We start from the raw sequence: 14,878 nt of genomic DNA on the forward strand, positions 1-14,878 counted from the left end.
ATCAGAACTTGCACACAGACAGTATACGGGGCAGAAAATGCTCGCAAAGTTAAGGGGGGGTTGGGGAAAGTCGCGGATTGTCACTCACTAGACAGGGAAGTCTGCTTCTATTTACCGATGCGTCGCCAGCCAGGAACTGGATCCCGCGAATACGTGGCTGGGCGCGGACGTTTTCATCATTTTAAAAAAATATTATTTATAAGAAAACTAACTATTATGTTTCTTACTGTGCAGACGGACTAAACTACATAAAGAAGATTACAGGGATAGCATCCCTTATTTAAGCGACTACATAGTCGGTTGCGGCCGGATGGAAGTCTTGCAGTGTCTCGTCGACTCGCCGATAATCACAAACGGTCCGCCTGCAGTTGCGACGCGAAGTGTCTCGCGAAGAACCGCGTCTCATAATTAAAAGTAAATGTTCTATCAAAATTGGAGGGGGGGGACTGGGAGTCCGGACCGAAAGGTTCCGAAGTTCCCCGAGTGGGCATCATAAAAAACTCTGACTTCGATGTCTCGAAGTTGGTAGCACTGGCCGACTTTAGCGCTACCTGTTGAGGGGTGTCTGAAATTAAAAAAAATTGACTCGCCCAAGGCGTCTGCTTAAGAGCGTGCATCAGATGGAGTTAAACTTTCTAATACAGTCATCCAGGATTCGGAAGATTACTACTATAATTTTACACGTTTAGCATTTCTGTTGACGGATTAAAAGAATCTAAATGTTGGTGAACATTTCAAATTCATAACATTTTGAAAATATCAATTGAAAGTTGCTTTAAAAGCATACTGTAATTGCCATTTTTAGCCATTTTCAAACGGTGTTGTAGCCAAGAAATATAGACAAATCTCCATTCTGTTTTAATAGGCAAAAATTGTAGTTCCTCGCCAGAAACTTGTCGCTTTGTCCCCCATTGTCACCGCGAAAAATTCGAGTAATCTTCCTAAACCGAAGGCACTGCACGCGTTTATAGCATACTGCTGGGCGCGCCGGACTGCCGTGTCTGTGTGAGAATGGAACAAGAGATACTCGCGGTTCCTATCTTGGAATGCGAAGAAGCGTCAAAGAGGAGACGAAAAAAGATTGCTTCCTGACCCGGCGTGCCGCGGCGTTGCTGCGTAAGCTCAGATTACGAGGAAGTATTACCACCCTAGTAAATAACCAAATGAAAGATTTTTTTTTTGTTGTAAATTTGTAAATTTTTTTTCCTAACTCTGCTAATTTAATGTGTTTTAAAGGATAACTATATAAGAAAATAAGCATAATTAAGTTGTAAGTAAGTTTATTCAAAGTTAATTGCAATTTTGAATGCAGTAATAAGCCGCACGATGACTGGTTGTTAGACTGTAAGGTATAACTAAGTGTCTAAATTTTGGCTGTTAGGGTGTACAGAGAGTTTCAATCCTCCAATGAATACATACGAATGTGTTTAGATGTAGCACCAAGACTTGGTGACCAAAGTACTAAACAGCTATATCGTATTTGTTAGCACTTCGAAAATTCAAATTCATAGATAGTGTTGATGATTTTGGTGGTTGCTACCAGTGTAAAAAAAAATTAAGTACTTAATTAATTATGTCAATTACATCATATTTCTGCACGAATTAATTATTTTTAACTGATTGTTGCTACAAGTTGACGCTTCATTTTCAACGAATATCCAAAAACTTATTCCACAAAGTATTTTTTTTGTAAAACCATTTCGAGAGTTCAACAGTTTAATGGTAAACAATCGTTTTACCATTATAACTAAATTTATGTTATTTCTTTTAAAGGTCCTCTGATTCATAATGGTTCGTGTCAAAATAATTATATAGATTATCTAAATTAATTATAGGTTAAACCCGACATTCGTTTTTATGGATTTTATTTTCAATGTAATTAAATTGATTATAACTAAATTTGCTACTTGATTATTGGTATAGAGTTGATTTATTCAACCTGTGAAGTTAACTCGCCAATACATATTAATTTTTTTGATTGCTTGAATTAATACATTTTGCTTAAAACTTCACACCATTAAAGTATTTTATAGTCTGAAGTTAATTTGAAACCAACAATTGAGAAGGTCATTTGCAATAAAACCTGTGTTCAGAAATTAGTTCAATTGCAATAATGTAACTTTTAAGTTCCAGAAAATATTTAAATTTTAACTGGACAAATATGTGAACAATAACTTTTACATTCAAATTCTGGAACACATTATTCCTTATTATTATTTTTTGTATTTTGTAGGACTATATCAACTCTAAATGTACACTACTGTATCTTATTTATGTTCACGTTGTTTGTTATATTGTGTATATGTGATTGTGTTAATGTATCTTGACCAGTGTTCCTTGCCGTGTGTTCTTGTTAGCCTACATTGGTAAAAATAAAACCTCTGTAACTTATGTACTGGTACTTAATCATGCAATTATGTAAATTAAAATTGTTTTCATAGGATAAAATGTCTGTGCTATACAACAGGAAAACCAAGGACAATCTCTGTGTTGCTGTAGTTTATGTAATTTTTGTTTTTCATTGTCCTTCTGTTTGTGATCGTTGTGGAAGTAACTGAGAAATCGAGGTCGAGGTAGTCCACAGGAATGACTATCGCTCGTTACTAACGCACTAATTACATAATGTATAAAAATTATGTGCGTGGGTGCCACGCGTATTACAAGTGGCATTTAGTTCCATACTAAATGCCATTTTGTTTACGAAATGCGATCTGTGTTGCTATCAACACTACGTATTTTTTATTTGTACTTGTGGCTGAAATTGGGTATTACTAATTTATATATGAGAAACAAAATTGTTTGTTGAAAACGCAAAAAATTTGGTTCTTTTTTGAAAGAAGCAAATACATCATTGTTATTTTATACAGTAAGACTGTATTATGTACGGTGATTATAATTGATTAAAATTATGATCCATTTATACTTAATCGTATAAAATGTAAACAAAGCTATTACGGAGATTGAATAAAGAACTGTTGGCGACTTCAGCGTGTATCTTAGAGTGAAAACTACGGACCTATAATTGTCATGCGAAATATCTTGCTTCGACTATTATGCTGGACCACGAACTTCAGGACGAGGGATAACTAAATCAAGAGCCCCATAATTCAAATTTCATAATACCTTGAAGAACCTGGGTATACACGATGAGAGTCAAACTCCGAATATAGAGTTGATGTCTAAGGATCTACTGGTTATTTCTACTGCTACCTACCAACAAACGCCGTGACAATGAATACATTTATGGAGTGTCATGACTATATGTTATGGTTGGACGAATAACTCCACGATATCCTTTGACTTATGTTTGGAACTACAGAAGGAAGTGGTATGAAGTTACTGTTAATTGACAATGTAAATATGTATGTGAAGTGCTTTGAAATATTAGTAGGTACTCCAAACGACGTGTTGCTCTGTAGATTTATTCTTGATTAATTAAAGTAGCATAAATATTATAATTTTCAATTTGCTGCACCAATGCAATTATTGTGAAGTAATTTTCTATAACTATCATAACTATCAAATCAATCAAATCTTTACCCTAACTGACAAGCCTGTGGAAGCTATATTTTGTTTTATTTAACTTTCAGTTCTCTGTAATTGATTAGGCTAGTCTAGAGTTGGTTTGTATAATCCCTGATAAAGCAAATTAAATGCATTTAAACTAATTTGGAATGTTAATATCTCCGACTTTGATTTTACATTGTTTCTCATAGAGGAAACTGAACCTTGTAATTTGGCGACATGTACTTCATGTTGAATTCATGTCACATCCAGAGATTAGAGAAATATGCAGATGGAGAATAAGGTCTTACTTTAGACGAGGGGGTTTAGATTATCGTATTTTGTCCGTAGTATTTAAAGATCATAAAAAAAATTGGTTGTCTGTAAAGTCGGTTTACGGACGATAGTTTAACGTGACTTCATAATAAAACATTGATGAAATTATTGCATACTTTTATGAATAAAATTGAATAATTTTTATTGAATTATCACTATTTTGTATGGATACAAAGAAGGAGTGAAATGAAATCTACATTTAATTGATAAATTTACTTTTATTTGCACTCATTAATTCAAATATGTTTATTACTTTAATGAACAGATTATTTTAAATATAACTCTTTGAATGAAAGTGATTGTTTAATTGGAATATTCAATTTGTTTGATAAAATAGTATATTCCCTTGCACGTCGGTTAGGCGGTTCAACATGATATTAAAATTTATAAATATTTTTATAATTCTCTTTTATGTTTCTTTTTGTTTATTGCTCTTTATTTTGAAAGAAATGGAAAAATGGAAATATATCCAAAAAATTAATTAATAAAAAAATAGTTTAGTTAAAGTACTAAATTTTAAAGCTACTTTTGAAAAGCCCGCCTTAACCTATTTAATATAATAGTAGATTCATAGGCCAAACGAGTGGAAGATAGATGCGGCACAAGCGTACAATGAACGTAAACGGTACAATGAGGGGTAACGGGACAATGAGCGTAACGGGACAATGAGTCATCCTTGTTCGTGCGAGCAGCCGGTGTTCATTGATTTATTAGACGTTGTCACGTCAAAAAATTAATTAATTAATTTTAAAAAATTGGTTGTCTGTAAAGTCGGTTTACGGACGATAGTTTAACGTGACGTCATAACAAAACATTGATGAAATGATTGTATACTTTATGAATAAAATTGAATCATTTTTATTTTAATATTAAAAGAATAAACACTTGAAATTATACTAGTAATCAGATTCATAAAATGAAAGAATAATTAACCTTTATTGCCGAAATTGTTGTTGTAATAAGCAATTAAAACGACATTAACTTTTCACTTCACTTTATAAACAGTCGACGAAACAGTTCACGTGTAGATGACTTGTAATTAATTTTAAAAACTGGCGTTTAGCTATAGTGTTTAAATATAATTATGAACAAGTTTTCATATAAATAAACTGTAGTAAAATATCTATAATCAATTATATGAATCACTATAATTTTTTAGTCAATTGTAACGTAACCTATTATTACTGCACTCGCCGACAGCGTAACGGAACACAGCGTAACGGAACAATGTGCGTAACGGGACACTTTTTTGTGCGTGCAGCCAGAGTTCATCTATTTATTAGACGTTGTCACGTCAAAAATTGTTTAGTAAAGTACTAAAATTAAAAGCTAATGATTAATCAATTAATAAAAAAATAGTTTAGTTAAAGCAGTAAATTTAAAAGCTACTTTTGAAAAGCCCACCTTAACCTATTTAATATAATAGTAGATTCATAGGCCAATCTAGTGGAAGAGAGATAGATGCGGCGCAAAGGTACAATGAGCGTAACGGGATAATGAGTCATCCTTTTTCGTGCGTGCAGCCGGCGTTCAAAGATTTATTAGACGTTGTTACGTCAAAAATTAATATTTGCACTTATAGAAATTATTAACTAATTTGGAACATTTTCTATCATAGTTCCTAGTTTCTCATTACAACTATTTCAAAATGTATTCAAGTTAAAGTGCGGTATGTATTATAACACCATTTTCACTTTTGTGATTATAATATACTAATATGAAACAAGACTAAATAGGATGAGTGAATCGCTGGAGTGTACATATATACGTATGCGTAGCACTGTGGCTGTGGCTCGCATCGGTTATTGTGCGTCTGTGGTCTTGGGAAGGGTTTATCTTGACAAGGGGCCCGCAAGGTGGGGGGGAAGAAAGATAACACCTCGTGAATGGTGTGGAGAAGACCGTATGAGAGCGATAACTGACACATTTTTGTCTCCTCCTTTTGATCTCTTCGCGGTCACACACACTCACATACCCAAATGCAGATGCCAGGCGCGAGCTGAGAACTTGCTGCTCTGATGAACGCTCTTAAACCAGGGGTTAAAGGGCGCAGTCAGGAGCTGCACTCTGGCGGCCAAGATAATAAGTTACTGTTTCTGCCGCTAGATGCCGTGGGGTGGTCCAACTTTGCACACACATTTTTATGCAAGTCGTCCTTGATGCCGGCCAACACTTGGCGGGGTTAACGGCAGGGCAATGCTCCGAAGGTGAATTCTCAGAACTGAAAGGGGGGAGTGGAGTAAGTGGGGGGCATAAAACGCAACGACGCTGGGAACGAGCGTCCATAACGTGCTTTTCGAGGAGAGAACCTAAGACGTATTCGTGACGGTAAAGGCTATGGTCAGCTCGTCTCTGAGAAATGGTAACAACTCGTCCAGAGTTGTTGTATGCAGTTTTAGTCATGAAGTGAAGTAACGTTACAGGCCTGGGACGTGCCTGTAAGTGAGGGAAATGTTAAACGAGCTGCCAACGAGGTCTTAGATCTGCAAAAGATCCTATAGGTCTCTGGGAAAGATGCTTCAGACTACTGGCACAAAGTTTAACTAAGGGGAGTACACCAGCCTAACAAAGAGTAAATCACCCAAAGTAACCAAATTATAAAGAAAAATAAAATTTCCAAAAATAATTTAAAATTATATAAAATTAGAAAAAAAAAGTGTCGAAATACCAAAATTCCGGCACATTACATAATTATTAAACCTCAGTGAATACATTTACTATACACAAAATATACAGAAAAATGGATAATACAAAATATAACACGAGACTAGAGGACAAGTTAAGAGGATAAATTTTTAAGTTTAGACAATTGATTATTATTGTGATTCCTAATTAATCTGTATATGATGTCATTAAAGTTATGTAGAGTACAATATGTTTGGTATAAACAAGAATTAAATTGTGGTATTTTTAACCCAGTGGTTTCCAGGAGATAAGTACAGTTAATTTTAGTGTTAAAACAATTATCAACAAACAGAGAATCTAAATATACTCTACGTGCACCAAGAGGAGTTAATGCAGGTGTAGGAAGGTTTTTTAAGTTTATTAAATTAATTAATTTTGTTTGTATACTCTCTAGTTTATTTGCATCGGCCGACTTGATGTCATTCCAGATTACTGAACAATATTCTAATTTGGACATTATTAAGCCAAAATACAGGGAGAGAATTGAGTTGGAATTAGTAGCATAAAAAGTAATAAATTTGATCATAGCAAGGGTTTTGTGGGAAGACTGTATAAATAGTTTACATGATAATGGAAAAATAATTTAGAATCTAGAATAACACCAAGATCCTTAATTTTTGAACATTTCGTGATTACAGAGTTTTCTAAAATATAATCAAAATTAAGTGGTTGATATTTCCTTGTAAAGGATATAACAAATGTTTTGTGTTTAGTGTAACCCGATTAAAATTACACCAATTGTTTACTTGGGAAATGTCATTTTGTAATAAAATACAGTCATTCGGTGTTATTATATTCCTAAATATTTTTAGATCATCTGCAAAAAGTACTCCTGTAGAATGGTTGAGAATTTGAGGTAGATCGTTTATATTTAAATGAAATTGAAGAGGCGATAATGTGCCTCCTTGAGGGATACCAGAAGAGATACTAAACAGGGAAGAATTGTAGTTATTAATTGTAACATAAAAACTTCTATTAGTTAAGTAATTAGAAAACCAGTTTGTAAAATTTTGAGTTAAACCAAAGTTAAATAATTTTTTAAGAAGTATAGAATGGTTCACAGTGTCAAAGGCCTTGGCTTAATCAAAATAACAGGCATCCACTTTCCCTCTGTTGGTAACCTCTCTGTGTATAGGATTTTAAAAAGTAAGCAAGTTAGTGGTGGTCGATAGACCTTTCCTAAAACCATGCTGACTGCTCGATAAACTGTTCTTAAGCTGGAAATTTAAAAATCTAAAAATTATTTTTTCAAATATTTTAGAAAAACCATTGAGTAGAGAAATAGGCCTATAATTGTTAACATTCAGTTTAGAGCCTTTTTTGTGGATAGGTATCACCTTAGCAGTTTTCCATTTCTCCGGGAAAACAGAGGATTGTAAACTAGAATTAAAAATATGTAGCAAAAGAGAGACTAATAATTCAGAGCAGCCTTTTATAATGAAATTAGGTATGCCATCAGGACCTGTAGATTTGGATTATTTCAACGATTTTATGCCCCATAATACTAAACATTCTGAGATTGTGGGGACAGGTATAGATACTAAATGTATATTGTTTGTCACAGGTTGTTGGATACATGTAGAAGGTTCGTAGACACTGGAAAAATATTGAGCATATCCATTGGCTAGTTCAGCGGGATCGTTCGTAATAGTTTTAGAGAATGCTGTTCATAAAAGCCATTTTTCATTAGTTTGACATATCGCCAAAATTTTTTAGGGTTAGTTTTAATATAATTATTGATATTTTGAGTCCATTGAATTTTGTCTCTTTTTATTAAATATTTTACTAATTTACGATAATAAGAAAAAAGTGAATAGTAGTAATAAGGGTTGTTGTTTCTTTTATAAAGCTTATGGAAATGCTTCTTTGACTTTAATGCTTGAATTAACTCGCTGGTAAACCAAATTGGAAATTTAGATGATTTTTTGTTTGTCATTGGAATAAAGATATTCATATTATCAACTGCGCAAATGGTTAGTTGGTCAACAAGTTCATTTACATCCATAGAATTATAAAAATCTGACCAGTCATGATTTTTGATGGAATTGAAAAGTCAGAGTAAATCACCTTTTTTATAGTTTCTAAACGTTGATGTAATGTTAGAACTGTTTTTGAAGGACTCAATCTTGATGTTGATGTTTAATGCAAGATGATAAATATCTTCTTTGATAAGAACATCATAAGCCTTTGTCACTGAACACAGCTGTAGATTGGTTAAACACAAGTCTAAAAGATTTATATGAGTTTGAATATTGTTTTACTGTTTTAGAGGTTAGGTAAATAGCGCACCTTAGTGTTGATGTTCGTAGTCGCCTAATGGAAAGGGTTAAGATTAAGATTATTCCAATCTATACCCGGTACATTGAAATCACCGAGTATCAAAATGTCATCATTAAATGATGAGAGTTTATCTTCTAAAAATTCAAAATATATGCAGAAAAACTCTGCCGTTAAATCTGGAGGTAAATTAAATAGATATTTCCAATAATTAAAGATTTGCTAGAAGATGATTTTATTTTAAAGCAAACTGCTTCAACACCATGAAAATCAAAGACAACGTACAGTTGAACAGAAATAAATTTTGACTTCTTAAAAGCAGATAAAACACCACCGCCTCTTGATTTATTGGTTTGTTCAGCATTTCTGTCATTTCTAAAGACATGGTATTGGTCTGTGAAATAGTGTGACGTAATGCTAATTGCATTAAGCCAAGTCTCAATCAGATGTAAATATGAGAGCATTGTTTAAAAAATTTCACATCATATGTAGGTAATATATGTATCAAAACTTTTCCTTATTAGTGTTACAATCTCTTCTTCACTCAAAATACCCATATTCTAAATGTTTAAAATGCAAGTTGTCTTAGTTAAATGTTTCAATACACTATTTCTACATGATTAATTTCCATATTAAATAGTTCAGTTATTAAAATTCAAAAGACGAGACAGCTACTATATGCGCTGCTGCCTTGTGGCATTCACATCAACCATTTGCTCGACATGTAACAAACTATGTATTTTAGCGACTTCATATCATTCTTCTCTACCAACAGAAATGCACCTAACGTTTATTCAACAATGCTGCTACCTGATGTCGCAAGATAGAAATGTGAACAAAGATCATGTGGTCCCAGTATGTGTTGGTGCAACATTCAGAGGAGTGATCCTTAGATCATTCTTGGGCCTAGATCACTGGAATGCAGATCAAATAGCAGAAAGGTGCAACTGGCCATTAGATAGGAATCTGCAAGATTGAGTGTGGAAGAAAAATACATTCCTAAGTTTTTCTTTATTAAATGTCCATTGCTCACAGTGCCAGTACAATAATTACATTTTTTCCTTCAAGTTTTGTACAGTCATAAGACCTTGAGTTTTTTCCAAATTGGTTGTATAGTGACTGAAGCCCTTCCAGAATGGATTTTTTTCTTTATATTTGCAGTTCAACAGGAGTTGCTTGTTACGTAACTCGGTGGTCTTGTGTTCATTTTACCCACCTTACAACTTGCCTTGAAAGCATGGTTCTCTAAGATCAGAACTGTTGGTTTGCTCAAATAATAATACTACTTGTAAATACAAGTCATATTAAAGGTAAACTAGATTTTTAAAAATTACACAGACTAGTGTTTAATTGTTATTATAGTATTATTTATTTTCAAATTACATTTATAGATGTTATTAAATAGGTAAAAATTAATATATTTTTATTAAACTGGGCATGGATGTAACTTAGCTTGTAACACGTAGCCCTTGGTCGAACGATCAGGTAACTCATCCCAAACAAGGAGATCTGGATTCGATTCTTGACCGTGCCAATCCCTGATTTTTCAGTGGGTGTTGCAGTGAATTGGTGGGTTTTCTTGGGGTACTTCTGTTTCCCTCACCCATTCTCATCTATCACTCCTCATCATCTCTAATGATTTCAATGTCAACATGTCATTGCACTCTTATTTATTCATGGTAATCAGCTGAATTTGTTGAGTATAAATAAAATTATAAATAAAGTTAGGAATGAATTGGTATTACTAGAATTATTAGGACAAGTTTTTATGGTTTTATTTTAAGATTAATTACATTTTTGAAACAGGAGATTACAATGTCACATTCTTTATTATTTATACTGTCATAAATAAATATTTATATGTTGCCAAATAGTCTTGTTTTGACTGACACTGTTATGATGCTCTCAGGCAACAAAATCATTAGTAATAAAATAACATAACCATGTCTATAACAGAACTACTCAGTAAAATATATCTGCAATTTTTTGTCTCTGCAAAATGTGCCAACATAATATTAATTTTTTGTGTTTAGTTCATACATTTTGGTACAAAATTATAGCTAAATAAATTACATCCAATAAATTTACCATAATGAAATATTTAATCTTTGTAGATTGAGTTTTGTCAAATTGCTTAATGTTTTATTATTTTTAGTTACATTTTGATGTCAAGTGGTGTATTAAATGGTACTTCAGTGTTATGTGATGTATTGACACGCTTTGCCGTGTTATTTTATTTTGATCGTAATTCACCTTGTCCCTAATGATTAGTTACTAGCTGCAGTACCCAGCGTTGCCCGGGCTGAACACAGGGTGTAGTTAGTAATTGTCTTCTTAATTTGAATGTCAAGTGTGCAAAATAATTTATATCACTTTCAGATCCCGACAGACGTTGTTCTGCCAGTTTATAGTTATTTACCTGGTCTGTATGTAATCTAGACTCTATAAAGCAATATAGAAAAAAAACTGAAAAATAAGGGATTACTAATATTGAAAAGATTCCATTATCTAGCTAATGCTCGGTATGCATTAAAATGCCTAATTCAGTTTTGTTTTGTAATATGTTTGAAGTAGTTACACATATACAAATAATCTATCCATGTCTCTAATATATATTTATCTCTATCTACATCTATAGTCCTATATATCTATGTATCTCTCTATCTGTATTTATCTCTTTATATCTACATATATACCTCACACTATCTCTATGTATTGCTTCGTTGTTAATATCACTTTTTCACTTGTATGGGAAAATTAAGAATGATAAGGCATCTAGTGCGTGGCAACAATGTTAATAGGCAATAGGAAATAAACTTCTAGCGCCTGCGGCATTGTCAACACACACTTCGTACGTGTACTGCATGTTGTATCTAACCCCCTCCAACGCATTTGATTCTGAATTGGACTTTTAGTAAAGATCCCTAATGTTATTGATAATATAATATAGCCTATAGCCTTCCTCGATAAATGTACTATCCAACACTGAAAGAATTTTTCAAATCAGACCGGTGTTTCCTGAGATTAGCGCGTTCAAACAAACAAACAAACAAACAAACTCTTCAGCTTTATAATATTAGTATAGATTAGGGCCTAACATTATGTGAGGTAATATAAATTGTTTATTAAAATTTACAATGCACATATAGCCCTTATAAATATTTTTAAAGCTGGTTTCAACAATATACTTTGTAATATAATGTAGTAGGCCTACTCTTGAAATATATACCATATGCAAAACAAAATAGGGCATGTCTAATTGTTGCTCCACTCCAAAAGCTTCACAGTTCTTCAATCAACTCCATACCAATATTTTTAATTTGTGTTTTATACCTCATCATCATTTATATTGTAATGCCTCAGTAAAAATGAGTGAGTTATAGCAGCATGAGCTATGCTCACATTTTATCATAACTATGTAACATAGTTGCAGCAGATGCCACATGTTGTGACAAACACGGTGGTCAAAGCATAGATAGATGGTAAAGACTTGTATGACCCATGCGAATGGTAATTAGAAGAGTCAGCTGGTTGCTATTGCGTATGGTTAACGTTAGACGTATGCGCCCCCTCATCGCCTTCTTCCCTCAGACGTTTGAATATCACTGCACTGCAGTGTGGCGTCCTCTCAGCCAGTAAAGTAATGCCTAAAATGCGCAAAATTCAAATTTGCATTTTACTATTAGGATCTGTAACTTAACTTTGCAGGTTTGCGTTTCCAGACATATGTTCCTTAGCAAAAATAACTTGTTCTGTCATTCCCTGCCACCTATTAAATTTAGGCCCAGTAATTTATGAACATGCAGTATAAGTGAGACGTGTTTAGCTTAAATATTAATGATTTCAAACTTAAGGTCCTTAAATCTGCTTTTCATATTCCTTATAACGAATTTCAAATTTTTTATAAAAATTCTGGGGTGAAGCCACATTGAAAGCAATGTAGATTTTGAATGAAAGGTAGCACAAATTTATAGCTGTCTCTTCAAAACCTAAAAAATGTGGAGCAGTACTTCATGGAAGGTATTTTATGTAACAGTAAAATCTTAAGTAAGTGCAGAGTTGATCAAGTAAATTTTTCCATTTAATTTTAGTTTTAATTTACAGGCAATAAGAACCAAAATTTGGATGACCATAAGCAAGTCTGGTCAGAATTTATACCTGTACTGAATGGCATTTATTTTTTACTCTTGGAGGATGTGCAAGACAGTTTTATATCTAAGGTATTTTTTTTAATATTTGTCTGGTTTAAGTGTGTGAGGAAATGCATTTGTTGTAGCAGGAAATAGCCAACTAAAAGAATTGTCTTCAAGATGTTTTCATACAGAAGAAAATAAGACTAATATTCATTGGAAAGATGTAACCCCAGAGAAAAAATAATGACATAACTAAATGAACCTTTTATAGGCTTCCTAAATTAATTTGACTGTGATTGTGTTACTACTGCGTTTCACATGATCTATTAAGGATCTGTTTTTAATTTATGATTTTGTAAAATTAATGGTATAAATTAAATTTTAGTCAAAAAATAGTAAAATTTTTGTTTTAATCAATTTAAGTACTATTAATATGTATTTAAAATAAATCTCTCATTTTCATCAGGTCATTTTTTAATCAAAATAATAAATGTTGGTGTGATATGACTAAAAATCATTGAATGTCTTGAATTAATTCCTATGTCCCTCTCTGCATAATATAATATATGACAGGAGACATTTGTTAAAAATAGCTGATATATATTATTTCCAAATATGTTGAGGTAGTCATTCATTGACTTTAGTGACATAAAAATAAGATAATTGTCAAACTAAATTTTAAATACTTTAAAATAGTGTGAATTTTGATTAGGTTAGGGTAGCTACTATAAATTAATAAGGGCAATTGGTTACGTTAAGTTAGCTACATCTTAAATTGGTGATTCCTAATGAACCATTGAAATTATTTTACAATATATTTAATGTAGCTAACCTAAAAATCACCAAACCTTTTAAAATATTTTTAGTTTAGCTATCTCAACTTAACCAACCTTCCACTCTTTTAAACTATTTAAAATGTAGTTAACCTGACCGTTCTTGTGACATCACAAATTTGTAATATTTACACCAAATTTTAAAATAATGAACTAATATCATTTTGGAATTTTTAATTTTTAGAAATGTGGATTTCCTTCAAAATTAACAATGTTTTAACCAATCAAGATAACACTTTTAACCAAATACCCTCTAAATAAAATTTAAAATTCAAATCATCATGTTCAGTTTAGTTAACTAGAGAAAAAGAAACCGAACATGCACTAAAGAAGCTCGGAATAGACTGATGTGAATATTAGGTTTCCCATAGAAGTGACAGTGAATATTATTAGTCAACATTCATGCACATGATTGTAACACTGAAAATTGTGCCTTTTTTTTTTTTCATTGGCGTGAATAAGTGTGGATACAGAATTTTACATTTTAAGTTTTTATCATGTATGATACATCATGCAGTGAAGTAGTATGTAAATATACTGTAACATTCCAGACCTCCCAGCTAGCTCAATGTTTGGTTAAGAGTGCACATTCATGAAAACTTGAAGGAATTAGTTGGAAGCTAGAAAAATATTTAATTTCCAAAAATAAACATTACTGTCTATGATTGATTGATGAAATAACATCTCTGTGACACCATCTGATTTTAAGTGTTTTTCATTTATCCATTGCGAAAATTCACAAGTCTTATGACCGCCATCTTATGACAACAAAAATATGCAAACAGGATGCACAAAACATTTTCACTGACTCCAAAATAAAAATTTTCTGTTTGTAAGTGCCAAAAAATTGAACATTAAAGACTGTTTGCAAGTAAATCTCATGGTTTCCAACTCATGGTGGTAAAAGCCAAAGGATTCAGTCCTCGCAACAAAGGCGATGTTACTCGATCAATTTTTTGAGCTATTACTGATGACTGTGGTGTAGCAAATTCTAATTAAAAAGTTTGGCATAGCCTGGACCACAGATTCAAAATTATTTTTTGATCACATTTTTATATTAAATAATTTCATGCCAACTGGGAGAAGCCATTTTTTTTTTCCTTTAGCTAA

The 14,878-nt window shown here is 32.6% G+C and overlaps 1 protein-coding gene and 1 long non-coding RNA gene across 8 annotated transcripts in view; one reads left to right on the forward strand and one right to left on the reverse strand.

Moving 5' to 3' along the window:
* The window catches only part of LOC134527924 (coiled-coil domain-containing protein 77-like), a 109,485-nt gene that overhangs the window by 72,812 nt on the left and 21,795 nt on the right, over nt 1–14,878 (forward strand). For 3 of the 7 annotated variants that reach the window (XR_010074315.1, XM_063360967.1, XM_063360962.1), the window contains one exon: nt 12,907–13,336. The exons of 2 other annotated variants lie outside the window; for them this stretch is intronic. The gene's annotated coding sequence lies outside the window, so the exon portion shown is untranslated. Of the gene's footprint in view, nt 1–234; nt 2,983–9,577; nt 9,632–12,906; nt 13,337–14,878 lie in introns of those variants that run through there. 2 more of the 7 variants (XM_063360965.1, XM_063360964.1) reach the window with 2 other exon arrangements.
* The window catches only part of LOC134527927 (uncharacterized), a 51,643-nt gene that overhangs the window by 20,332 nt on the left and 16,433 nt on the right, over nt 1–14,878 (reverse strand). The window lies entirely within an intron of this gene.

Source organism: Bacillus rossius, chromosome 1, assembly GCF_032445375.1.
Source record: "Bacillus rossius redtenbacheri isolate Brsri chromosome 1, Brsri_v3, whole genome shotgun sequence".
Classification (NCBI taxonomy): Eukaryota; Metazoa; Arthropoda; class Insecta; order Phasmatodea; family Bacillidae; genus Bacillus; species Bacillus rossius.